Source organism: Cryptotermes secundus, unplaced genomic scaffold (genome assembly GCF_002891405.2).
Source record: "Cryptotermes secundus unplaced genomic scaffold, Csec_1.0 scaffold1184, whole genome shotgun sequence".
In the NCBI taxonomy this organism is placed as follows: domain Eukaryota; kingdom Metazoa; phylum Arthropoda; class Insecta; order Blattodea; family Kalotermitidae; genus Cryptotermes; species Cryptotermes secundus.
In genome coordinates, this window is record NW_019734331.1 from 974,692 (window position 1) to 1,001,552 (window position 26,861).

Consider the following 26,861-nt stretch of genomic DNA (forward strand, 5'->3'; position numbering starts at 1 on the left):
TTCCATGGGGATCCATGCTCTCCGCGTTTGCGCTCAAGTAACTTCTGGACGAATCGTTTCGAGTTCATGAGACTTGAGGGGAGTAGCATGACACTGAAGGCCACCACAACGTCAAATATTTTTTGAGCGCCTACGTTTAACCATTTCATTGCGCTCACGTTCTGTCGCGAAGCAAACCATGAAGCAGATCTGGACTCTTCCTTTTTTAGGTCTCGTACGCCTCTCTAAAACTCTCTTTCTTAAATCATCGATTTTAATTGTTCCTTTACGTGATCCATTCCGGGAACAGCGAAATCTATTATACAAGGAACAGTCCCTCGAAACTAATTTTTATTCATCTTCTTCTCCTCCTCCAATTCAAGGATTAGGCCGATGACCTGTTCCAACTTCTGTGAATTCCACATTCTGTATGGTCTACTAGGATCTCTTCTTCCTTCGACTTTATACCAAAGGGACTTGTCTTTTTTGCTTAAGCTAGTCTTGTTTGTGTCTTCTTCTGTGATTCACTGATTCCTGGCATCTTCATTCATAATTTTAACCAATTTTGTGCATCCCTTTACAGATCTTAAAGTAAAGTAAAAGTAAAGCTATCCCTGTAACAGGCCGTGGAGGCCCATAGGGTTGTGAGACGTTGAGGGTCCCACATTATCTAGACCAGGCATGTCAAACTCAACTTGTACAGAGGGCCACATCAGCCCTATAAATAATAGTCCAGGGCCGCACTTCAAAATGGAAATATACATTAGATTTTTATACAAGGAAATTTAATTATATTTATTATTTAGGAATAATTTCAATATAATTACCTAAAGTCACATATCTTACAGTTTTAAAAAGCAAGAGAATGCCATTTTTGACAAGTATCAAACAGCTTTTTAATATGTAAAAAGAGAGATTACGCAAGAAATTATGTTAGAAATAGCAAAACATTGAATTTCCTGCAGCCTGCTAATTTATGTCTGCGTGAGACTTCTTGTCTTCTGGTCTGTTGGAAAATTGTCTTTACAAAAAATATTTCTACTAAAATTTTAACAATGATATTAATATCAATTAGCTCTAAAAGTTGAGGGGCCGCACTTTGTGGCTATGGGGGCCGCACATTTGACACGGCTGATCTAGACAGTCGGCTCAAATATGGCGGTAAGGTTGTCAGCCTTACGCGCCGGCCGCGCTTTACTCCCCAGGAAAATTATTTAATTAATTCCTGGTACTCATTTCTATTGGAGGCTGAGTGGACCCCAGGGCCATATTGCGGCTGGAAGGATTAGGTCAATTGAAAAAAATCCAATGACCTCATCGGGACTTGAACCCGCGACCTTCAGGCTTGTAGCATACTGCCTCAAGCAACTACGCTACCGCGTGCCCCCTTCCCCTTTACAGATCTTAGAACTATTATTTCTGCTGTTCTAATGTTTTCTTATTACCAAGTCATCACTTCCACATAGCAACATAAGAGAGGCCATCACGTGGTCAAATTGTATTTGTGTGTTATTGCTGGTTTTTTCCGATAAGCATTCGTCTAATAGTGCCACACATGTTTTGGAATCTTTATGTCTTAATGTCTATGTGAATCTCCTCCAGGAATTTTTAGTCATATCCTAGGAAATTTAAGTGACTGACCTGTTCGAGAGTTTTGTCTTCTGTTGCAATTTTTCTTCAAACCGCATATTTCCCTTTAAAAACCAGTTTTTCGTTTCTATCCTATTTTACTTATTTCGAAAAATAAAAGGAGGCTTATGAGATCACCTTGTTATCTGTGCATCCACTTGTGTCTCTCTGTCTCTGTAACCTCCCTAAATTTTTAGACTTATGAAGCTTATAAGATCACCTTGCTGTCTGTGTATTCACTTGTGTCCCTCTGTCTGTGTATCCCCCTTAAACTTTTAGACTTATGTAGCTTATGTGATCACCTTGGTGTTGTCTGTTTATCCCCCCTCCAAAATGAATTTTGTTAGGTGGCTTAGGAGATCGCCTCACTGTCTAAAGCGTGGCCGGGGCGTAAAGCTGACAACACCACCGCGATCTATCAACCGACTGTCTAGAAAATGTGGGAGCCTCGACGTCTCGCAAAACAATTGTCCCTTCACGGACTATTACATGGATAGGTTTACATTTTCTATATTTTAATATTACCATCCATCTATGCCTAGGTCTCCGATGTGGTATCTTCATATCAGATTTTCCGAATAAGATTCTGTAAGCATTTATTATTTCTTTCACGCGAGATATACTCCCCACCTGTTTCCTTTTTAACTTTGTTTGTATTTTAGATTTCTGTAACAAAGCAGCTTCCACGTCATAAATAGCTAATTGCGGACAAACTACTCAACAGTTTATGCCAGTGATTTATATTAAAGGTTTGTCCCATGTCAGACCTACAACTGTGGATGTCTGCCCCTTGTCGGCTGTTCAGTATGCTTATTCAATACATTTGTAACCATCCGCATACACCTCTATTCATTCGAAACACATTTTAAAAGCGGTATTTCGGAGATTTGGACGCGACCATTGATGTGGGCATCGCATGACTGATTATCACAGAAGAAGCAAGCATTTGTATGGGGGGACTCCGGATCGCTACTTCTGTATTGTCTTCAGATTTACGTTTCTGCCATCTTGCAAATGGATGTGGCAGGTAAAAGAGATCCCCCAAGTTGAACCTTGCTTGTCCTTATCATAGAAAGGAGATCGGGTGTTGCTAATCGGGGAGACCGTGACGGAATACCGACACTGAGCCCGGCAATACAATACAGCGTCTGCTTGGGCTTGACACTCTGCTCAACAGTGGTACCAACGTTTCCGTTGTGATGCCTCAAACAAACCGCCTGTAAACACACAACATTCCTCACAGAATTATTTATTCTTTTGGTTGCGATTGTCAGTTGATCAACATACGTGTAATTGTTTCTCAGTTTTATAATTTGGAAACAAATTATTTTCTTAGGCATTATGATTCATATGGTCTAGTGGTCAGAGTTCCTGGCTACAGATCTAGATGTCCCGTGTTCGATTCCCGGCGCTACCAGATTTTCTAAGAAGTGGTGGGTCTGGAACGGGGTCCACTCAGTCTCATGGGGATAACTGAGAAGCTATTTCAAGGAAACCGAGATTAACGGCCGTGGGGATTCGTTGCGCTGACAACGCGACACCCTCTATCCGCAAAAGTTGGCACTAACTTCGCCGACAAGCGGCGGTCACTCGGTCGGTTTAGTTCGCTTGCGGACTACTGGCCACTGAGTTTGTTGTTTTGTTTTTGTTTTGTTATGATTCATAGCCTTATTGAAGCCTCTATAGCAAGTCTCTGAAATGTGCACAAAATCATTCCGGCAGAATAATTACGGACCAGAGCTGAAGTCCATTCAGATTAAATTTCTTGACCAAAAACAGACAAACGCGAAACAGATGAAGACCTATAAAGCGTTAGAAGAGCTAATTGTAAGCAGGTAGTCGGAACAGATTTAATTGCTTAATGCTTTGCCGTTATTGATAATAATGATAAGGATGTAGAAAACACTAAACTTGCTACTGCGACACATGAATTCCTGTCCCGTTGGAGAGCATTTGTTACTGGCATAGTACAGTGAAGTTCTTAATTTTGTTGGCCGGTTCACGGCGCACTCCGTGCTTTTGCTCGGCACAGACCGCATAGAAAACACATTCTCCCTTCTGTTGTTTCCTCTATTCGTGTTTGCAGAGCTGTCGCCTGGCAACGCGTTGATCAAATCTGTTACAGTAACCTAACATAACGATAGAATAACAAACTTTTGTTGCATGTTCTGGTCTTTTCTTAACTACTGCCAATTCTGTCCTGCTAAAAGACGTTCATAACGACAAAATAGGTAGGCTTAGCCTTGTTTATACGTGGGCGCATTGTTAAAATTAATGTACTGTAAAACACAATCCTGTATCTCGCAATAATCAGACATTACTGTGTACGTACCGTTGGAACGAAACGATAGATTTAGTAAACTAAAAATAACATGTAAGAAATTCCGTGTTTCAGAAATATAAATCTATTGAAGGCTTTCATTTCTTGTGACCGAATAACTTGCTAACGTGTGCAGTTATTTTCTGAGGCACGATTGCAGAATATCCGAACTGAACAGCCGCTCGGAAAATTAACACGATTAAAGTTAAAGCACGTCATGATTGGATCATGTTCCTTGTTCAGTCTGCAGTCGCTTCTCTTGGACTGGTTTCAGTGTTCCACTTCAAAGCGGAGTATTTAATTGAGCATTCAGATTGGATTCTATGCAGTTTGCTTTGGTAGAGTTGCCCCATGATTTGGTCCCTTTGTCGGTTCTAAAGTCTTACACTGCACAACGCGATACGAATAGCAAGTTGCTTGTGTAAGGGCTTCCCAGGAATGTCTGATGAAATGAGAACCAAAGTTAAGTATTCTGTTAAAGAAATCTTTCAGCTTGCGATCTGTAGGACGCCATCTTTTCTTCATAAGACGGTATTTCTTAGAATTGTGGCTAATTAACACTGTGGTAGCAGAATAGGAAAATTCAACACCGCCAGCATCAAGTCCCGCTATAGAAAGCGATCCAGAACCGTTTCCGTCGCCTCATCACCTGCTTGGTTTTCCAAGTTAACGTTTTTCAGAATATTTCCCAACCAGAATTCAGCATGCATTCATTTTATGTCAATCCTAGCCACATGCTCGTCTCATCACCTCTAAGTACCATGTCCAATTTTCAATGAGAATAGTGGTTTCTCTTTTTTTTCCCCTTTTTTTTTTAATTTAATTTCTTAAAATTGCTTATATATTTGGCTTCATATTGGAAAGTTCAGTCTCAAATGTGGCACCCCATTTAACATATTTGTGTATTTCGTTTTTGTTTCCATTTTCGCACGAATATATGGTGGTAAAGGGAATCAGCTGACGAATTACACACCTTAAAAAAGTGTTTTTCTCTGAGAAGGAAGTACATTTTAATTTATGAATTTCTTCTTTTGAAAGTGACACCTCTAACCTAAACAAGCCTCAAAGTTAAAATTGTTTTAAATAAAGTTAATAATAATAATAATAATAATTTTTAAATTATCAATTTTTATTCTATTGGGATTTATTTGCGGAATCCTGTGGTTCCGGGGTACACAATTTCGGAACACTGTTCTATAAAGAAGTGGTAAAAGTAAAGTTGTCCTTGTGCTTAACTAATAAACACTACTCCATGAAGGCGTACTTGGGAGCGGATATATGGACCCACGTTTTCTTGACATCGGAACTAGTTGGAGATGAATGGTCAACTTCACATCCCGGCCGGTTTAACCCTGAGGATAGAACTCCCGGTGCCCATTGGATAGGAGGTTGGGCCTGGATGACGTGGAGAAGGGAACATCCTTGACCATAAACGGGACACAAACTCCGACCCTTCGGTCGCCCAGCCCATATCCAGTCACACGCTATCCCGGCTCTTCATAAAGTAGCGGTTTTAATTATTATCATTATTATTATTATATTATATTGTATTATATTACAAATAATAACGAATTGAATTGAANTTATTATTATTGAGGGACCAGGAGGGCACATTCAGTATAGGTACTGACTACGGGCTTGACCGAGGTGTCGGAGTTCGAGTCCCGGTGGGGTCAAGAATTTTCTCCACGTTGTCCACACCGATTCTGGGCTCCGCTCATCCTCCTATCCAATGGGTACCGGGGGCTTTTTCCCCGCCGGTAAAGCGGCCGAAGCGTAAAGCTGACCGCTCACCCCAGCTAGTGCCTAGGTCAAGAAAACGTGGATCTATACATCCACTTCCGTATACGCCTTCATGGAGTAGTGCTTAATTAGTTAAGCATAGGGATAATTTTACCTCTTACCTTTATTATTATTATTATTATTATTGTGTCGCCTTGCTTTTAATCAAAACTACGAACAGTCAAATTGTAACTAAAATCAATTGACCATTCATTGAGTATGCACGCACGCACGCTCGCACTTGTGTATGTATTCATCAAGGAGTATAATATTCAGCCTTCAATTCAAACGAGGAAGCTCTTGATGACGTAGAGACGGGCACAGAATGGATGGACGCTGAATCACCATGTGTTGATGAGCAATTCTGGGATATAATATATCGAGGGTAATGCTGTTCAGGCCTGCAGCGAAATCATTATTGCAATCAATATTCTCAACCGAATTCCTAGTGAATGGTTTCACAGTACAATGGAAACGGACAAGCTATTATTGAATTCCTGATCATGGAATTTCGCCGTTTCATATTTCGCTACACAGTTTACACAATCAGCCAATGGAAGTGGCACTAACATCATAGTACAGGGTCTGTCTTGAAAACGTTCATTTTTGCTCAGGTGGTCAATAAATTCCTCATCTTTACCCAAGAATAAATGGATCTATACATCCACTCCCACACAAAACTATACGGTTTAATGCTTAATTAGTTAAGTTCAAGGACACTTTTTTTATCCAACTCATATGTTCATTAACATATTCACAAATGTCCGCCATGGATCCTATCGTGAGTCATTCTATTTCGGATCCTCAAAGTCTTTAAAATTAATTATAAACATTTAAAGACCTCTTCTGCACGTACGAATATGTACGCCAACTGCTGTAATATATTTGGAAATTCTACATTTACTCAGCGGAATATATGAATATGTTTGTGTTGTTGTTGTTACAGTGGCTGCTCCAGCCCGCTCATTGTCCAGGCATCTTATTCAGTTCCATAATCATTTTTCACAACGGCAAGACTCCTTGGACGAGTGATCAACCCGTTGCAAGGCTTGTACCTAAACACAGGACAACACAAACACGGAATAAACGCCTACACACACACTAAAAATCCATGCACTGAGTGGGATTCGAATCCACGATCCCAGCGTCCCAGCGAGGGAAGACAATTCATGTCTTAAGACCCCGCGGCTACTGTGACCGGCAATGTGTTTCATAAGATCCCCACAATAAACAAGGGTTATGCCCTTAAACAGCATGAACTCGTTTTAATATTATTCCATGCATTTCCATGTATTTCAAGGGTATTTTCCTCTTGACAATTTTCGCCGAAGATTCTGTACATACTTCTCCTTTCCTTCATGCATGCTATACGTTCTGCTTACCTTACCCACCAGTAGTTGGTGTTAAATTATTTAAAATGATAACTTATAGAGCTACAACCTTCATAACTCATTCTTGTAACATCCAGTTATCTCTCTTACCCACATCTAGGTCTTTAATGTGATTTGTAATTGACCCTTGGGGTTTTCACAACCATTTGATGTGTACAGTTTCTTTCCCCTATGCATCTTGTATATCCTGCTCAGTGAATCGTCTTTATATCGGTTGAGGCTGAAACATTATCTTTATCTCAGTATGAAACTTTGCGCCTTATTTCCTTTGTCTTATACGCTAATGTTGCGTACACTCGGGGATGATATTTGGAGTCAACTGAAACCCAGAGTGTCCTTTTAGATCTGATTATTGCTTACTGGTAGACAGCTGATTCCGATCACAGTTGCCGCGCGGTCTAGGGCAGTGCTTTTCAACCTTTGTCCGACCGCGGCCCGGTAAATTCTTTTTTCTGTAAGTCAAGGTCCCACTACTGGGCCGCGGCCCGGCGGTTGAGAAACATTGGTTTAGTGCATGAACCGTCTTCGCTCCCTCGAACTCTGGGTTGGAATCCCACTCGAGGCATGGCTGTCTGTGTGCGTTTATTCACTGTTTGTGTTGTTTTGTATGTAGGTAGCGGCCTTGCGACGGGCTGATCTCCTGTCCGAGGCTCCACTAGTTCCTATCCTGAGCCAGTTCAATCCAATCCATTCCATCCCATCCTATCTCTCTAAGATTCATTCTAATATTGTCCACCCACCTACGCCTTGGTCTTTCCATTGGTCTCTTTCCTTCTGGCTTTTCCACCAATATCCTATATACATTCCTCGTCTTCCCTATTCGTGCTACATGCCCTACCCATCTCATTCTCCTCTACTTGATGATTCTAATTATACTAGGAGAAGAGCTTAGAACCATAGATGGAATAAAGATAGGAAATAGGAAGAAGCCTTACGTTATATTGCAGTGCGTTACAATAACATTGCAGTGAACCGTTCCCGTCATGTTGACAACGTCTACTAGCTTCATGAATTCTAGTTATGACTCTGAATTCGAAACACAGGTAACAGAGACCTATTTTAACAGTACTGCGCACATCTTAACCGGAAAACTGCTCACCTTCTCTCGAGTTGCACTCCGGAATACGCGACTCTCGGAATTTCCCCTGGGCAATTAAACTCCATTCCGTTCGCGGATACAAAGTGAAGCATTGGTAGGAGGTTAGGATGGAAAGGGAGGGAGGTCTTCCTTGTCATTTGCTACCCTATCTTCTGGCTAGAACCTCTCCTAGTTGTAACGCTATAGGCAAGGGGGTTCGTATTGTTTCTGTCTTGGCCCGTGTATGTTGCGTGTGACCAGCACGTACGAGTGCAAGACGGGAATACGTTTCTTTATATTTGTTTACCGTGCCGAAAGGCGTCAATATCTCTGTAGTTCTACTTCAACTGAAATTATTTAGAGGAATTAATTCAAATGTCTTTTAACTGTTGTTCAGTTTTCTAGTTGGCGTAACACAAGTTTCCCTACACTCAACTTACAGTATCCTGAAATTTGCCTAGAATTTCGCTGTTCTTCCAAATTTCTCTTGCTTATCTAAGTTGGAAGAATTATTACGACACTTCAGCCAAATTGAAATTCAATTCTACTCCTAATTATATTAAACCCATCTGTTAATATGTTTTACGAAATTGTTTCCACGTCTGAGCTTGTATTCCGTTACGTAATTACGATCGTCCTCAACTGTAAAACCGTAATCCAGTTCTTCCACACGCGGAAGGCCGAATTGCGATTCGTGTATACAAAAATCATCCCTTGAATAACGAATTGGAAATCGGTTCAGGCTTTTTCTTTGGACACTGCTCTTTCAGTTGCCTGGAAGAAGTGACGAAAACCACAAAGAACTACTGAATATTTGTTGTTTCGGCAGAGATTCGAAAGGAATATATCCCGGTTACAAATCAAAACGTTGCCGCTTCGGCCAATTCGCTCCGCTATCTGCTTCTGAAACCCGTACACGAACAAAACACAACTAACACTATTCAGACGACCTATGCAGCATAAGGTTCAGGATATAAATAGTATACACCCTGTTATTCAAAGTCGTTTATCATTTACTGACGAATCCTCCGTCGCTATGTGGACTGCCCAATGCCACACAACTGCTGTTACCGATATATCCATTATTGGTTATCTGATTCGTTGAGGTTAATACAGACACCCAGCGGCATCAGACCCTCTATTGTTTCACATGCGCCGAGTGGATACAAAATTGATTCCATGTTTTTATTATAGATCTGATTTATTACATATAATTTCAATTTTCTTTGTTTAAAATTCAACTGGCCTTCTTCAAATATGCACCTGTAACAATAATTCTTCCGTTCTGTGTTTGTAACGCTTTGAGTCAGCCGTTTTCTTCCTCCCTGCAATAATATGTAACCATAGTTCTTCGTCTGAAGTCTGCTGTTTACGTTCTAATCACGTATTTTCGTCTACAAACTAATCCATGGTCAAGTGTGATAACCTGTGGGATTGTTTGCATTACTAGTGATCTTTTCCAGTAAAAGTGCAGAGATACGGTGTCTTATTCAATATTATATAGATAAAGCGTGCATAACGACAGCGGTTGGAGCCACTACTCTGCCGTACATCTGTAAGTTAGATCTTACAAGTGGCCGCGCCATAGCTCAAGCTGTTAGTCCCTGGCTGCCCATCACTCCGGCCCAGGTTCTACCCCGAGTCTGTTCATTTGGGATTTGTGGTGGACAAAGTGGCGCTGGGACGGGTTTTCTCCGAGTACTTCGGTTTCCCCTGCCAATCTTCATTTCACCAAATTCTCCATCATCATAATCACCCGGGGCAGGCTACAATAGGCCAACCAGTGGCTGCCGTGCCGAGTGGACCCAGCTGGACTCCACCCCCCACAATGCGAAGTTAAAAAAAATAATTTTTACATCCTACAAACCCCTGATGTAAAGTAGATATAAAGTCTGCATTGCTCAGTCGGTATAGCGATGGACTACAGGATCGACGGCCGAGGTTTGATTCCCGGCAGAGGCAAGAGATTTTTCTTTTCTCTACAGCATCCGGACTGGCGCTCTGGCACACTCAGCCTCCTATCCAATTAATGCTAGGAGCGATTTCCCTGTGGAGTAAAGTGGCTGGGGCTGAAACTGACCACTCACCTCCATCTAGTGCCGAGGAGAAGATTGGAGCTATACCTCCGCTCCCCCATATATCTTTATGATACAGTGCTTAATAAGTTAAGCACAGGGACAGATTTACAGATGGGAAAGATAAATATTCCACATTTGCCTCTTGCATGAAGATAATCTACGGAGAAGATTTCTGCTCCGAAATATTGTTCTTGGTGAATGTCTTCAGGTCTCATCAAGTTTTTCTTCAGTCTTTGTCTTTTTCTGACTTCGTCTTGTCGGGCACAGTCCCCGCAGAACTTAATTGTGTTGCGTTATTGTGAATCGTTACCTCACAAGGCTTGGCACTGGCAGGATAGTTCTATGAAATTTTCTGCATCATTTGTGCCCTGTAGTTGGATGAACGAAGTTGTCGCATATGAATAATTTCTTTTCAATACGGTATTTCATTTTGAACGCTATAATTCACGACAGTGAGAATTATATTTTACGTATCTCTATATTATTACAAACTAAATCAAAATCCGTGGCTTTAGTCCGCAAGCGAACTATACCGACCGAGCGACCGCCGCTTGTCGACGAAATTAGTACCAACTTTAGGGGATAGAGGGTGTCACGTAGTCAGCGCAACGAATGCCCACGGCCGTTAAATTTGGTTTTCTAGACCGGCTCAAGGATAACTGAAGATATTAAATATCAGCGCTATAGTGGTCAGCAACATGAGTGACGGACCGACGGTTTGGCGGCCAGCGATGCACAGGCGTAGACGAACAAATTTCTACCTGGTCGTCTGTCTAAGGATAGACTGGATTTCCTGTAGTACGTAAACCACACGTTTGCTTTACATCTAAACTCGTCAATAAATTCTATATATAACATCTGTGAACTGTGTAGTATATCTGGACAACATACGAAAGAAATAAAATTAATAAATTACAGATTTTGTCTATAAATCAGCGTCTAGGATGAGACGATGCTTGGCTTAGGTTATTTGTCCGTAACACGCGCAAGACGTTCCACCATGCGAATTGATATGTACAAACTCTACAACATAATTATGATTCTCATGTTATGAGGGGTCATCAAGTTTTACACAAACTAGCCGTCGTAGTAACAAAAAACCCATAGAAATATTTATATTGTTTAATTTTGTGGCTTTGAAATCTGGATCATGTGGTCTGAAAACATAATTTCATATTTTCCATTAAGAAGAGTTCTTGAAATAAAATGTAATTTATGTTCTAACTGATTTTGAAGTTTCCTGGCTACTGTGTTCTGAAGAAAAGTCCACGATACACGCGAAGGGTTCCGTTTATTATTATTATTATTATTACAAGCTGTAATTCAATCTTTCATAATGTAAAACTTGTAATCAGACCCTGTTCATTGCTTGCTTGGCCCAAAATATTAAGAACATAGTGGATTTTAAAATTATGTCTAGGTTTTTCAACCCCTCTCAGCGCAGGGGGGTTGGAGAAGACTTTTAATCTACTTCATATTCGTAATAATAAAAGAGGGATGGGGGTGGAGGAGGTGCGTGCCATGAACTTCCTAACTAAATGACAAAACGAAGGGATGTTTAGTTTAGAGTTTTTTCTTTACTCTGTCTTAAGAAGGGTGAGTTTCGAAGGGATGAGGGTCGTTTTGCTGGTATCTCGAGGGTTAGTTTTCTTTCCTTCCAGATGTTGTATCCACCCCTTCATAAGTGCACATGAATGGGAGGATGTTGGGGGAGGGTTGAAAGCCTTTCTTCCTGTTCCCAGATAGCACACCACTCTCCTCGCGTTATGTTCCCTTCTTTTGCATGTCTTCAAGCTGCTTAGCTATCCACGCAGGACTTATGGGCTACAACTGGGAGATCAAACATGTTCCATGTAATACGGTCACATTTTTAATGCACTATTTGACAAGGAAGAGGAGGTGAATTAAACTTATCGTCTTTATTTAATGAAGTTGCAATGTTAAAATGTTAGTCAAGTATCCAGTGATTTCTAGTAAAACAAAAAACAAACAAACTGGCTTTATTCCGCAAGCGAACTGTACCGACCGAGCGACCGCCACTTGTCGGCGAAGTTAATACCAACTTTAGCCGATAGAGGATGTAGCGTGGGTAGCGCAACGAGTACCCACGGCCGCTAATTTCGAGAAAATGAAAAAGAATGACAGTCATTCTGTATTCAAATCCTAAAATTATTAAATAAACTTATTAATGATGTATTGACGTATAAAGCATAGGCGCAAATTTTGTTCAAGTTATAATCTGTCACTATAAAAAAAATTAGGAAATGAAGAGCTAATATGAGATAAAAGGAATTCGGAAGAGGGTTCTCTTCCACCCGGCATGCTGGCGTGTGACGTCATTGTAATCTTCGATGCAGCAGTACGCCAGAATCTTTGCATGAGAATGCGAGATAGATAAATAAAAGTTAACACAGAGGCGCTTAGCACAGGTTTTTCTTGTCTTGTCATATATACGAGTACTATCGTATAGTCTGTCTGTTTGTAATTACTTCCTCGCTCTCTCTCTCTTTTTTATGTTCATTTCATTTTATCCGTCCATCCATCAATGGCTATACGGCTCTTTGTTGGGCCCTGGCCATTTTTTCAGTTACGTAATCCTATACACAGTCGGTAGGACTCCTTGGACGTGGGATCAGCCCGTAGCAGGGAGTCTACTTATACACAGGACAGCACAAACACACACAGACATCCATGCATCGAGTGGAATCGAGCCCATCATCTCAGTGTTCGAGCTGGCGAAGACAGTTCATGCCTTAGGCCGTGCCGCCGCTATGACTGGCTATATATTTATGTATATATATATTTATTATATATTTATATATATTATATTACCATTAAATTGGGGACGTTCAGACGTCGCGTTATTCAACAAGGAACTGTATTTAGGAACATAACATTTACGTATAAGGCAGGTTTAAAGTGACAACTGTTATCTGTGAGCGTATGAACAATATTATCTATCATGTGATAGTTTTATGTTTTACGAGCCAGACCAGTGTTACTTGGAGTTCTGAAAAAAATAAAATGTTGTTTTCTATAGCAGCTACACTGCTTTCCATTGGGAACCTCACTTCCTGTTGCTACCGACCAGACAACAGAATCAAGTCCTGAATTCACGCACACAGGACTTTAGTTAAAAAAAAAAAGGTAAAGCTATCGCTGCCACAGGCTTTGGAGCCTTCGAGGCTCTCACATATTCTAGACAGTCGGCTTACAGATGGTGGTGAGGTTGTCAGCCTTACTGGTCTGTGCTTACTGGCTGCTGGTCTGTGGTATTGTTGAGAAATAGTGTGCTAAAAAATTAAGTGGATTAAACTGGCTCATAATAGAGATTAATACGTTTTTGTATTGATAATAACTCTTCGGGTTCCGTGACAACGGATATTTTTTACCGATAATGTAACTATCAGTTGCTGTAGCGTCGTCCTTCTTTTGTTTACAGGTTGAGAGCTCGTGACCAGAAGATCAGAGAACGTATCTACATCTCGCATTCAGCTTCACTCTTCCGTAGGAGGACTGCCTTCAGAGGCAACCCTACTCAGATCACATGCTCCAGAAGGAAACTGCACCACTGAACGTTGGTATGTATTGATTAGCAATGTCTCTTCGTATGCTAGAAATCCTGGCTTTGAATTTCTTCCTGACAATCTCATATCCTGCCTAAGGCTCTTCGTGATTTATCCCATTCAGTTTCTTCAAGAAGATTCTGATGTGGTAGATAGAATTGCGTCACTGTTATCACCTTCGACATCGCCTGCACTTCATCACTGTCATCATTTTATTAAACGGTATTTGTTCTGTGTGAAATGCAGTGCAGTAATTTGTTGCTGGCCCTCGCCAGCACAGTTATTCATGGTTGTGGGTCCCGTTGATCACATTTATTTCGTTCCAGTTCCTCATATGTCTTTGGAAATGGGTCCTCCTCTTCTTTGAAGGAAGGGGCTGGTCTAGGCTTTAACAGAGCGTCATTAAATAATCCGATATATGTTATCACGTATTAGGGGTTTTCATGTCGAATTATAGTGGGTTATGGATTTGATAATTGGGTTTATGGGCGCTTCTTTAAAATTACAGTTGATTATAACAGCCCACACATTGAAGTTCTTCTGATTGCCTCTATGAAAAATTTCTCACTAATCTCGGACATATCTCTGCGACTCGAATTCACGAATCCACTGCCTTTTATAATATCCACGAGGACCGCATAGAAAACACCACGTCGAACAGTTAATTGTCCCCTCTTTATTCTGTTGGTTGCCACGGGAATCTTCTGTATAGCAGCTTTTGCCGGTAATGATTCGTTCGCTGATATTCATTGTAACGGGAACGTGATTTCCGAGCCGTTGCTCAGCAACGGACGTCTGGCTGTGGTTCTACTATTCCGGCTTCCAGCGGTCACGTCACAATATTATCTGTAGGCGTCGAAGAGTTCTTTCGCTTGAAATATTCAGAAAAAAGATAACGTTTGTATTGCAGTTATTTACCACCAATTAGTTTCAGTTATTTCCGCATAAGTTAATGCATTCGTAATATGCTGACAATTAGAGCAGATAACTGCTGCTTTGAAAACACGTGAGCTTTGTAATGAACTCTATTGCAGACATGCTGTAGAGTTAAGTGAACGGTACTCGAAAACTTGGCTTCAGATTCAAGTGAGTGGAGTTCTGATTAAACTGAATTGCTTGCAGATACCGGCTTCATGATAATTGGTTTCTCCCAATTACACTAATTGAACCGCTTGTTGCTTTGTTAATCTCAGGAGGCTGTTGCAGTGAGACTGAATGCCTTTCAAGGCATAAAGAACATACGCTTCATATTAACGTGAATGTTCTCACACAGTCCTTCCGTCGATACTGCTACTTTGAGAATTGGCTGCGTTAAATATCATGAATTATGCAAATATGATTGGCCTGAAGAAAAGCAAGAAAGAAATCCCTTCTAGCGCCATTATTCTCGTGACGCGAAATAGGGTCTTGATGACTGAGGTGTACTGTATGTTGGAGATCCTGTCTAGTAAACCTAGATTAATGACTGTGGTGAATCCATTGCGCTGACAACGCGACACCCTCTATCCGCTAAAGTTGGCACTAACTTTGCCAACAAGCGACGGTCGCTCGGTCGGTAGTGATGAACATAAATAGTCCCTAGAAAATAATAGTAACAAACGAAACGAGAACAGAATTTCATAACGGAGCATGAACTACTAACTTATATCGGTGACGACTGTACAGGGATCCCTGATTGTGGCTATATATATATATATTGTAACGTGTTTAGTTACTGAAGACGCCGTTATATATATATCGAAATGATTTGTGACTGAAAATTATTTAGTTAAATTGGCCAAGATTTATACCATGTTATTAATAATCCCAGATTAATATAATTTGGGATTTAGGAAGCATAAACCTCGTCTTCTGTTTTTATTGTATCCGAAAAGAATAGCATTTATAGAATTTGAAATTTTCACGGCGTTAGTTATGAAGAGTTTTATCTTCTGGGATATAACGCCATGCAGTCTGCTAATAGTCAAGTAGGGCCGCGCCACAGCTCAAGCGGATAGTCGCTGGCTTCCCACCGCGGCTGCCCGGGTTCGATCCCGGGTCTAGTCAAGTAGGATTTGTGGTGGACGAAGTGGCACTGGGGCGGGTTTTCTCCGAGTACTTCTGTTTCCCCTGCCATTCATTCCATCAAATTCTCCATTATCATAATCACCCGGGGCAAGCTACAATAGGCCAATCAGTGGCCGCCGTGCCGAGTGGACCCAGTTGGACTCCACTCCCCACTAAGCGAATTAAAAAAAATTTTAATAGTAAAGTAACATTTCTGAGGAACATGTTGCTTCTCTCTTCTGGGTTGAAAAGTACTTAAGCGAAACAGTAAACCAACATGAAACAGTCAGCTAGCAGAGTCTGATTGCTTCGTAACGTTAGCTGACTTTTAGAGGACTACACGGCGTTACATCTCAGAAGATAAAGCTCTTCCAAACATAATATCTAATAACTTCAGTAAAATACGATTGCAGAGAAAAGACTATGAATTTTATGTGGCGGAGTTGAGTGCGCAAATGTGGATATGCGCGATTTTTCTTTTTATCATGACACAGAAAATCACTTGGATCAACTAATAAATAAATAAAGTTTGATGAAACTCGTACATAGCCACAAAAGTTTTCTGCTACTGGCTCACAAATGTCGGTTCTTATGAATGTTTGTATGAAGATGCATATAAAATATGGTACAGAAGCTATTTAGCTCCAGTCCCACATCGTAACGCGATCAAACTGGAGCCGTAGCATAAATAACACATCAAATGCTTAATAAAATTGTTTATAGCATGAAATTCAATCCGCAATGTAGCAACGTATTTTGCGTATAAAATGTTCACCAATCTCTTCAGTATGTTATGGGTTTAATATGTAAAGATGAGCAAGCCATTTAGAACGGCTTCACGTTTTGCAGTTGTATCAGGCTTATGTGGGCAAAGTCATATGGAACTGCATTTCCTTCCCTCGCAAGGCCCGCGTCACATGAAGCGCAGTATGCTTTCTTTCTCCAGTCGTACTTGAAAGCCAAGACATGGCAGGTGATTAATGCTTAGTTGCGCAGAGAAAGACAGAGCTATAAGACATCAGCTTAGACCACAAGTTGATATGTTCCATTCAATTTCGAGCTTACGTGGTTTCCTTGGGCCTTCTTAAAGGTGTGTTCTAATCTAGAGCCAGATGTAGCCGTCGACGTTGAGGCGCCATGAAGCAAACCCACACACACACATACACGACGCCTGCGTTACGTCGGTCATGAGCTGTATAGTTGAAACTGGGCGAAGTGAGTCATAGCTTGATGAGCAAGTTTGTGCATCAGCTATAAACTACATGAAGCTAAACTTGAAAATATAAACATTTAAATTACAAGAAGTTCTAGAAGAACTAATCGCATATTTTCCTTTAATACTTCACTGACAGCATCCAAAATGGTCCTTCAAACATTTATTCTATTGTTAGACGTATTCGTTGCCGCTGTAATTTATTTACCGGGCCGTTGCCTAGCATCGAATGAAAGGTTGCGCTTAACTGAACCGTTGCCTAACAATTATGGGAGTGATACATATAAAAATACACTTACTGATGATAAGGATTTATGAAATATACCATTGAGATCGGCTCAGTTGCCATGATACGTAGAAAGCAAGTTTCCTAACAATTGTTTCAGGCATCCAAAAGTTGATAGAGGGTGATTCACAACATACCCTTATTTTTTCAAAACAAGAAAAATAGGCTAATAATAATGATAATAATACATGGCAACGATGCTGCAGTGTGGAGTGGGCTTTATGAAGACGTCGCGTGTATAAATATCCCAGAGGATATTATTATCCTTTATCCTCTAATAAGAATTTCACTACAGAACCGTCTACTCTTGTAACATGGACCAGTGGAGACAGTTGCTTGGGGTAGAGAGCCCCCCCCCTCCCTAAGCGTGCGTCGGTGCGTGTATCCGCACCATTACATATGAGACACTGCACAGATAAAAGAGAAAAATATGTCTTATAATTCAGTTTGATGGGGCGAACAAAAATCCCGTAACAAACCACAACAGGAATATGAAATGGTTGCAGCACACAATATTATCTATTCATAGTTCATTATTACAAGAAGAAGCAATCTCAAGGAAATCTGGTGAAACTAATTTCAACCAGTTTAATGAGCTGTATACACGTTAAAGCGTGTTAATCATGGAAGATGAGGGTAGAAACAAAGGATAAAGATAATCCGCATGCTCAGCTTTAGGTTAGGGTAGGTCACCCTGCACCATATACTCGCAGAAACTTTGAATACATGTGCCCTTGTTATTTAAGTAGAGGCTTCTCATTGTTAGTGACGCTTTTCCAGAACAATAATTCACTTCAAAGTGTCTGCATCAAATTTTACCTAACTCTTTACACATGAATATCAATATATTCGACAAATATTCTCTCCAATATGTGCATAAATCTTTTGTTTCGAAATATGTGCTGTAATAGATTCTAAAGGGTTTTTTGACGATGGTATATAACACTCAGAATTACTGAGCTTTCGGACTTTTTCCATCATCCTGTATTCTAGAGACCAGAAAACACCCTTAGAAAGAGCTAACATCGATCACTGGACAACCCCTGTCAGTTTCACTACAGCTATTTAATTATCTGAAACCTGGTTAGATCTTTCTAAGGGAGCCGACTGAGTAGGTGTCTTCCCCCCTCACATCCATTTTCCGAAACGTCGTGTTTTCTAGTCCCTAGAATACCGGGCGTTGGAAAAAGTCCAAAAACCCAGTAATTTTATGCTGTAATGCCTACAGGTTCCTCCGAAACGTTGGGAAGTATCTGCAAGACTGCAGTGATGCGATGTGTTTTCTTGGAAGTAAGAGCTTAGTAAGTCTGAGCTTAAAATATTATGGCTCTGAAAAAAATATTTGTTTCTAGGCAACGGCTCGGTAAACACGTTCCCTCTGAAACGGTTAAGCATGCAACAATAGAAGTTTGTTAGAGACGATGTTTTCAACTCCCTCGGTGCAAAGGAGTTGTATGGAAGACAAATGGAGTGATTACATCAGTTCTATACGGAAGTCTGTGAAGGAAAGAGGCAATTGGAAGGGAACCACCGTTCAGAGAGGACTAGCCATTGTTAGAAGCCGTCACGAGGCAGCTACTAGTGGAGACACTGCTGGCTGGCAGAGACTTGTAAAATGTTGCAATCAGCAATGGCGCTGTAATTGAGTGCTAAAGTGATCTAAGAACCCAGTATCCAATCCAAAATCCCGTCGAGAGTCTCACCCTCACGTGACAATATTTAATTTTATAATACTGATTTAAATTAATGCTCTTTAAGAGATTCTGGCTCTGTGGTGCGCATCCCACACACGCGCTGCGGCTAGACATATCATGGGGGATGGTAACATTCATTTGCCATGAAAGTATCATCATTTGGGTTCTAATGTCGTGCAGTTCTGTAGAAGGTCGCCGAAGTTTCGAGCGAACATATAGCTTGTACCTTCAGTGCAGAAGAGTAAGCCAAACTGAAGCCAACAATAATCAGGTGGCAGTCTCGATTGGTTTACCCTTCGACTCTGAAAACGGAGGCGTTTTTAAACTTCTATCTACACGGCACTATAAACCTGAAGATTGTACTGTTCATAGTTACGGCTTTGAAAAGGCCGTACCATAGCTCAGGCGGTTAGTCGCTGGCTTCCCACCGCGGCGGACCGGTTTCGAGCCGAAATCAAGTCATGTGGGATTTGTGATGGACAAAGTGGCATGGGTGGCAGATTTTCTCCGAGTACTTCGGTTTCCTCTGCCAATTTTCATTCCACCAACTGCTCCATATTCATCATCTATCATCCGGTGATGGTACAATAGGCCAATTAGTGGCCGTCGTGCCAAGTGGCTTCAGTCTCACCCCACTCCAAGGAGCTAAAAGAAAACCTACCTCTTTGAGAACCTAAAAATCCACGGTTTGTTTGCTAGTTGGGAGTCCAGACCTGCAGATTCTTTTAGTCACATGCCATGATACAAGAAGGGTCAGGCAACGACCCAAATGGACAAAAGGTACCTTTATGCTAAAAGCATACACAGATAAAACAGCGAAGCTTTGAAACTGTGAACGACTCCACAAAAGACAACAGGAAACAAGTGCCTTCAGAACTGCATCAAAGTAAAGGAAGTGTATTTGTCTACGTTTTGTGTACGAAATCCACTTGGTGCAGAAAGAGGAGGAACAAAGCAAAACTGACGGGGCTATATAATGCAGGAACAAGGCTACATCATTTAATTCTTCATAGCCAACCAATTCATTCTTTAAACAGATCGGTTATTTTTATTTTCCGGGTGTCAGATCCCTGTGGGGGCTACGTTTGTTTTAATTATTATTATTCTGGTCATTGTCTTTCAGCTGGATGTGCGTCTGTTGCTAATGCACTCTGTAAATTGATACGTATTTTTATGAACTTATCTTAAAATGTAAAATACTTTAATTGAGTCACTTGTTAGCCTAATTTCCTTACGTTTAAAAAGTAAAATGAGGCTTATGAGATAACCTTTCTGTCTGTGTATATGTATGTGTCTCCCTTATCGTTGCAAGAGAACAAATCACACGCAACAATAGAAAAATTTTTGGACGCGTCATTTTTCACGTGGTCCATGTTGTATCAAAGTAAAGTAAAAAATTAGTTTTTCCTAGAACTTATTTCTTCTTTATTTCCTTGTTTTTTGTTTTATTGCTGTTATATATTCTTATTGACTAATTGGCCACTGGTTATTCGGCTCAGCTCATAAATCACAAAGACTTTAATTGAATTATTGCTATTATTATCATAGACTACATACGTCAGTTTGTTCCAACTACAGACGTCAATCATAAGAGTGTTTATAACATGAAAAATTCTAAAAATCATTCCATTTAAGAATGTGTAAAATTTAACTACGTAAGGATTAAAACATGTCGGTTTCATTCATCGAGCTCCCAGTCTTTCCTTTTGTTCGATGTTTGTAAAATATTTTTGTGATACATAAATATTCTCTCCTAAAATGTTCGAGTCTGCTTATATAACATTTTCTTATTCTTTTGTACGGACAATTTTTAGTTCTCTGCATCTAGTTTACTTATGATCCAGTAATACGTATTCACCTTTTGCACTCAGGAAAGGGATCTTTGATGTTTCTGTTTTGCCTTTAAATTCTCTCTTTACAAACAAAAAAACTCCGTGGCCTGTAGTCCGCAAGCGAACTATACGGACCGAGCGACAGCCGCTTGTCAGCGAAGTTAGTACCAACTTTAGCGGATAGAGGGTGTCGCGTGGTCAGCGCAACGAATCCCCACGGCCGTTAATTTCTGTTTTCTAGGCCGGAACTGTTATTTCCTTAAAATAGCTCCTCAATTATACTCACGAGGCTTAGTGGACTCCGTTTCAGACCTACTACTTTTCGTAAAAACTGGTACCGACGGGAATCGAACCTGGGACCTCTGAATTTATAGCCAGGAAGTCTGACCACTAGACCACAGAGGCGGTCAAAATTCGTTCACCCATATTTAAATTAGTTACAGATGAAAAGATTCGTTGAATCTATGAGAAAATCCCGCTCGATGTGTACGTGTATTCCTGTGAAACACAAGAACACGACAGTCTGAAGCTGAGACTTTGGTCGCGAAACACAATCGGATCAACATGATTTGAAAATGTTCTTACATGTTCTGTATGCGCATGTGGCCCTGTGCAGACAAAGTGGAGCTGGTGTTCTTGATCGCATCTCCGCCGAGGTGGACAGCAGCCTAATAGCTTGGACCGAATCCAGACTTACTTGTTTCTCTGCATATGCCATTTGTTTCAGTGTGATCATTGTTCCGAAGCAAAATTGAAATCCAATTCAATTTTCCTGGATTAGCTCCATGATACTGTTCGCCGTTCTGCTGCCAATTTCCTTCTGACTCTTCTTTTTGTAAACATTGTTTACAGTAAAGCTAGGATTATTACATATGTCCTGAATAAAGTGTTTCCTACGAAGACAAAGCCAAATTGAATGACTCGGTCTGCCGGCCCCTAATTCAGTTCCTGCAATCAGTGTTATATGAACTGACTATTTTCATGACACTAGATGTGAAAGGCAGGGCATTGAAGGCACTTTTTTCTCATGTTCCTGTGCTCAAAATTACCAAAATGGTATGCGGCTTAATTTTGAATTAGGAACAACATGATCATTTTTTTTCCTTCCTCTTCGCTCCCGCTTTGGAGCACAGGGCTGATTTCCCAGTTTCATTGACCATTTTACAGACGGCAGAATTCCTTGGACGGGTGATCAGCTCGTCGCAAGGCCTCTACCTAAATACAGGACAACACGAACAAAGAATAATCGCATACACACACAAAACACCCATGCCATGTATGGGATTCGAACCCACGATCCCGGGTTCCAAGCGAGCGAAGACAGTGCATGCCTTCCGTGACCGGCGGGAACAAATATACAATTTGTAAAAAGGTAAAACGGAAAATTGTCCCTGTACTTAACTAATTAAGCACTACACCATGAAGACGTATGGGGACTGGCTGAACAGATCCATGTTTACTTGACCTCGGTATTAGTTGTAGATGAGTGGGCAGCTTCACGCTCCGGCCTCTTTACCCCCGAGAAAAGAGCCCTTGTTACCCATTGGATAAGAGGCTGGGTTGGTCACAGAGCCGGTCTAAATGATGTGGGGAAGAGAAAATCCCTGACCCTACCGGGACTCGAACTTCGACCCCTCTGTCGTCCTGTCCGTAGCCAGGTGCGATTGCGCTATCCCGGCTGCCATACAGTTTGTACAGTTCGAAAAGTTACAGCTAAAAATAATGTGATATTTTTATTAGGCTAGTCTTTGGCAAACTAGACAACAACGGCCTAAAACTCAAGGAAGGTTTTTGGATTTGATAAGAAGAGATTTGGGCCGCCTCTGTTGTCTAGTGGTCAGAGTTCCTGGCTTCAGATCCACAGGTCCAGGGTTCGATTCCCGGCGCTACCATATTTTCTGAGAAGTAGTGGGTTTAGAACGGGGTCAACTCAACCTCGTGAGGATAACTAAGGAGTTATTTCAAGGAAATAACGGCTCCGGTCTAGAAAACCGAGATTAACGGCATCGGAATCCGTTGTGCTGACCACGTGACACCCTCTATCAACAAAAGTTGACACTAACTTCTCCGACAAATGGCGGTCGCTCGGTCGGCATTGTTTGCTTGCGGACTAAAAGCCACGGAGTTTGTTTTGTTTTTAAAAGTAGATTTATATCGTTTCATTAACATTTTTAGAATTCTACTAGAGACGTTCTACGCTCGTGGTATAATTGCATCGGACTATGGGCTACAAAATCTCGGTTGTTAATGTGATGTCTGTATTCAATCAAACCTTCCGAATTCAATTACGACTTGTGAATTTATCGTCATAAAGAAGAGTAACGCTCACCTCTTTCATGAAAACGGATGCGAGTGAACAAACCGCAGTGGTTTTATTTTTACGGCATAATTTCGCACCACTTCATGAAGGCACTAAAACAAGTGGATATATTGCAGACCCTGAGTATGTAGATTTATATAAGGAAGTATTGGTTTCTTTAGTATAGCGTATAAAATAAAGTGTGCTTCAAACCGGAACAAGTTTTGTTTGTTTGCTTATTTGCGATTCAAAAGCTGAAGAAACCTGCTGGGAATAAGGAGATACCAGCTAGTTTCATCAAACAGACTTCTTCACAATTGTACAGCTCACAAAGACTTGTCTTCATATGTAACAGAGGAGGAGGCAGAGGTGGCGTATAGGGCGTGCAGAAATGAGGTTCCCAAGCAACTCACGTCCAATTCTAGATGTATCGTGAATATCTGGCAAGGGGAAACCATGAAGGTAGCGAAATTTTGCACAGACAAGAGAAACTGAACTTCAGATTTTGAGAAAACAAATGCACGGATCTTTGACCTCAATTATCGTACTTTGGAGGTGAAGTTACTATAGCGGTGTCCTTTAGAATATGAGGCCGTATAAGGTAAAGTTGTCTCTGTGCGTAAGTAATTAATCACTGCGTCATGAAGACATATGGAGGAGTGAATGTCTGGATCCGTGCATTCTTGATCTCGGCACTAGTTGTACGTGAGTGGTCAGCTTAACGCCCAGGCTGCTTTAACCCCGGGGAAAAGCATCCAATAACCAAGCCATGGGGTAGGAGGCTGGGTGAGCCCTTTAACCGGTCTGGATGGCATGGAGACGAGAAATATCCTGGCCCTACCGGGACTTGAACTCCCAGCCGTCCATCCCATAGCCAGTAGCTACATTGTATGCGCTATCCTAACTCATATGATGCCGTATAGTCCGGTAAATGTTCACGACGTTTAACTTGGAAGTTAGCTTGGAACTTTGAACTTCTGCTGAACTACAGAGCGCCACATGGCACTTAGCGTTAACTGTAAAGCAGAGAAGGGGGAGGCACTGATATTTAAAATAAGGAACAAGGTAATGGCAGCACTAAGGCCATTAGTGTGTCTCTTCGTGTTCGGTGGTTAGTCGCGTGTAGTTTACTGCATATACAACATTATGTAGTTCGCCAGAAGTCCGATAGATTGCTCACAAAACAAGCGTGACAGTTCTAGGTCTAAGTTGCGTCACTGGAAGCCAGAAACCTCGACTATAGTGCTTCACGACCCTAATTTCATTAATATCTTCAGTACTGAGGTTTCTTCAGAAGTCTCATGTTCGTGTGTTCCATATAATACCGAAGAAAATTTATAAAAAATGAATTAAAATTGAGGAAAATTAAAGAAAATACGTTATAATTTAGTACCGGGGATTGTTTCCTGGAGGTCGCGAAGTTGATCTCTCATCTCCATATAATGTCAAGGTCAAGAATGGTAGAGCTACCTCCGCTCCCACATATGTCTTCTTGGCTTTTGTTTTCCCCGATGTCTCGTCCAGCCCATTCAGGGTCCCCAGGCCTCTTATTCAGTTCCGTAATTATATTTCACAGACGGTAGGACTCCTTGGATGAGTGATCAGCCCGTCGCAAGGCCGCTACCTACACACAGAACAACACATACACAGAATATAAGCAGACACACCCAAAACAATCATGCCTTAAGTGGAATTCGAACCCACGATCTCAGCGTCCAAGCGAGCGAAGACAGTTCATGCCTCAAACCGCGAGGCTTCTGTGACCGGTTATCTTCTTGGCTTAGTGGTTAATCAACAAAACAGAAGGCCAACTTTATCTTTTTTTTTTTTTCCTTGGCACTACAGCCCCAGTGGGCCTAGGCCTACCTCCATGAACTTCTCCGTTCACTTCGGTTTTTCTAGATCTTACACATTCGGTAGGACTCCTTGGGCGGGTGATCAGCTCGTCGCAAGGCCTCTACCTGTACACAAACACAGAAAAACGCACACACAAAGTAAACAGCCATGCCCTGAGTGGGATTCGAACACACGATCCCGGTTTCCAAGCAAGCGAAGACAGTGCCTTAAACCGCTCGGCTACCGTGACCGGCCAACTTTATTTTTACCATTATTTTTTCCGTTATTAATATTCAGTTGATTATAGTAAGAGGTACAATAAGCGACGAATATGACAGTTATTCCACTTACGTGGAACAAGCATACAATATGAATTACACTTAGTATCATCTCGTTCAGAGGATAATGTGCCCCCTAATTCATGATGTAGTGTTCAGCATTCCAACTTCTTATTCGGTAGAACCCCCTTTCCAATGTTAGAGCGGTGTTATCCTAGGATTACTTGTGCTTTACTTAATTTATGTAATGATGCTGTCAGCAACTCCGTCTGTCTCATAGCATCGAATGTTTGGATGACAGCGAGTGGTGAATTGGAGCGAATGAGGATGAAAACTATTGTGGACTGATTTGAGGTACTGACCTGGTATTTAGATTTGGGAACTGAAGAAAACTCGGAAGAGTTAGTGTCTTGGCTTAGGTTCGAAACGGGACCATGACGAATATAAGTCTGAACCGCGTTACGTCTTGAGCTAACTCGCTCAGTTTTCCATGGTCATCCCATTAAGAATGCTGGAACTGTAGCTTTAAATAAGCCACGGCATATTTGTTTCACGTCCATCCTGATCATCAAACAGACGTCTTGTCATTTCCCATTAAACTGTGTGTATTTGGACCCTATGAAATTGTCATGTCGTTAAGCATAAAGACGAGAATGTAGGCAAATGTATATACAGGAAGGCCAATGGCTTGGTTTTAATTTTTTTCTATTCCAGTAAATAAAAAGAATGTCAAAAGGAACAAAGAAGCCAGTACTTTCTGTTATGTTTAAACCAAAAGAAGAGTAGATATTTTAAACACCCTGTAAGAATCCTTCGCGAGCTCCTGCAACGGCACAAAAGGATAGCAGTCTATATAAAAGAAACTTAGTGGAAACCAGATGTCCTTTGAACTCTTCAGTGATGAGAATTCACTGTATATTTAAGATCTCCATGACACGACTCTTTTGCATATTGCCAGTTCACTTTATTAGAGTTTAGCTGCACAGTTCAGCCTTCTTGTGTATGTGTGTGTCTAACTGAACACGCACAAGCATTTTATTGGCCATGCAGATAAAATTGTAGCGCTCTGCACATTCATCGTATGCCCTAATAGAATCTTGACCTTGTTACAAGCTACTGGTCTCCTGAAATACTATATAATAAATACTAAACCGTAACGTAAAGGCAAAGGTAAAGTTAGATATAGATAGACAAGCCGGAAGGTCGCGGGATCGAATTCCGATGAGGTGGATTTTCTCAAGTTACCTAATTCTTCCAGCCGCACTATGGCCCTGGGGTCGACTCAGCCTCTAACCGAAATGAGTACCAGGAATATTCTTGAAATATTCTTGGGGGTAAAGGGCGGTCAGCGCGTAAGGCTGACAACCTTACCGCCATCTTTGAGCCGGTTGTCTAGAAAATGTGGGACTCTCAACATCTCACAACCCTATGGGCACTCACGGCCTGTTACAGGGATAGCTTTACTTACTTACTTTACTAGCTGAGGACGTTTCTACTCTCATTTTTAACGTAAAGGCAGAGAAAGAAAGAGTTTCGGAAACACTGTGTGCCCAT

General features: G+C 41.2%; 1 long non-coding RNA gene across 1 annotated transcript in view; it reads left to right on the plus strand.

Moving 5' to 3' along the window:
- Positions 1 to 26,861, plus strand: part of LOC111868693 — a 391,614-nt gene that overhangs the window by 259,375 nt on the left and 105,378 nt on the right. Inside the window, exon 4 of the long non-coding RNA XR_002843546.2 lies at positions 13,700 to 13,838. This is a non-coding gene — a long non-coding RNA (uncharacterized LOC111868693). The remainder of the gene's footprint in view (positions 1 to 13,699; positions 13,839 to 26,861) is intronic.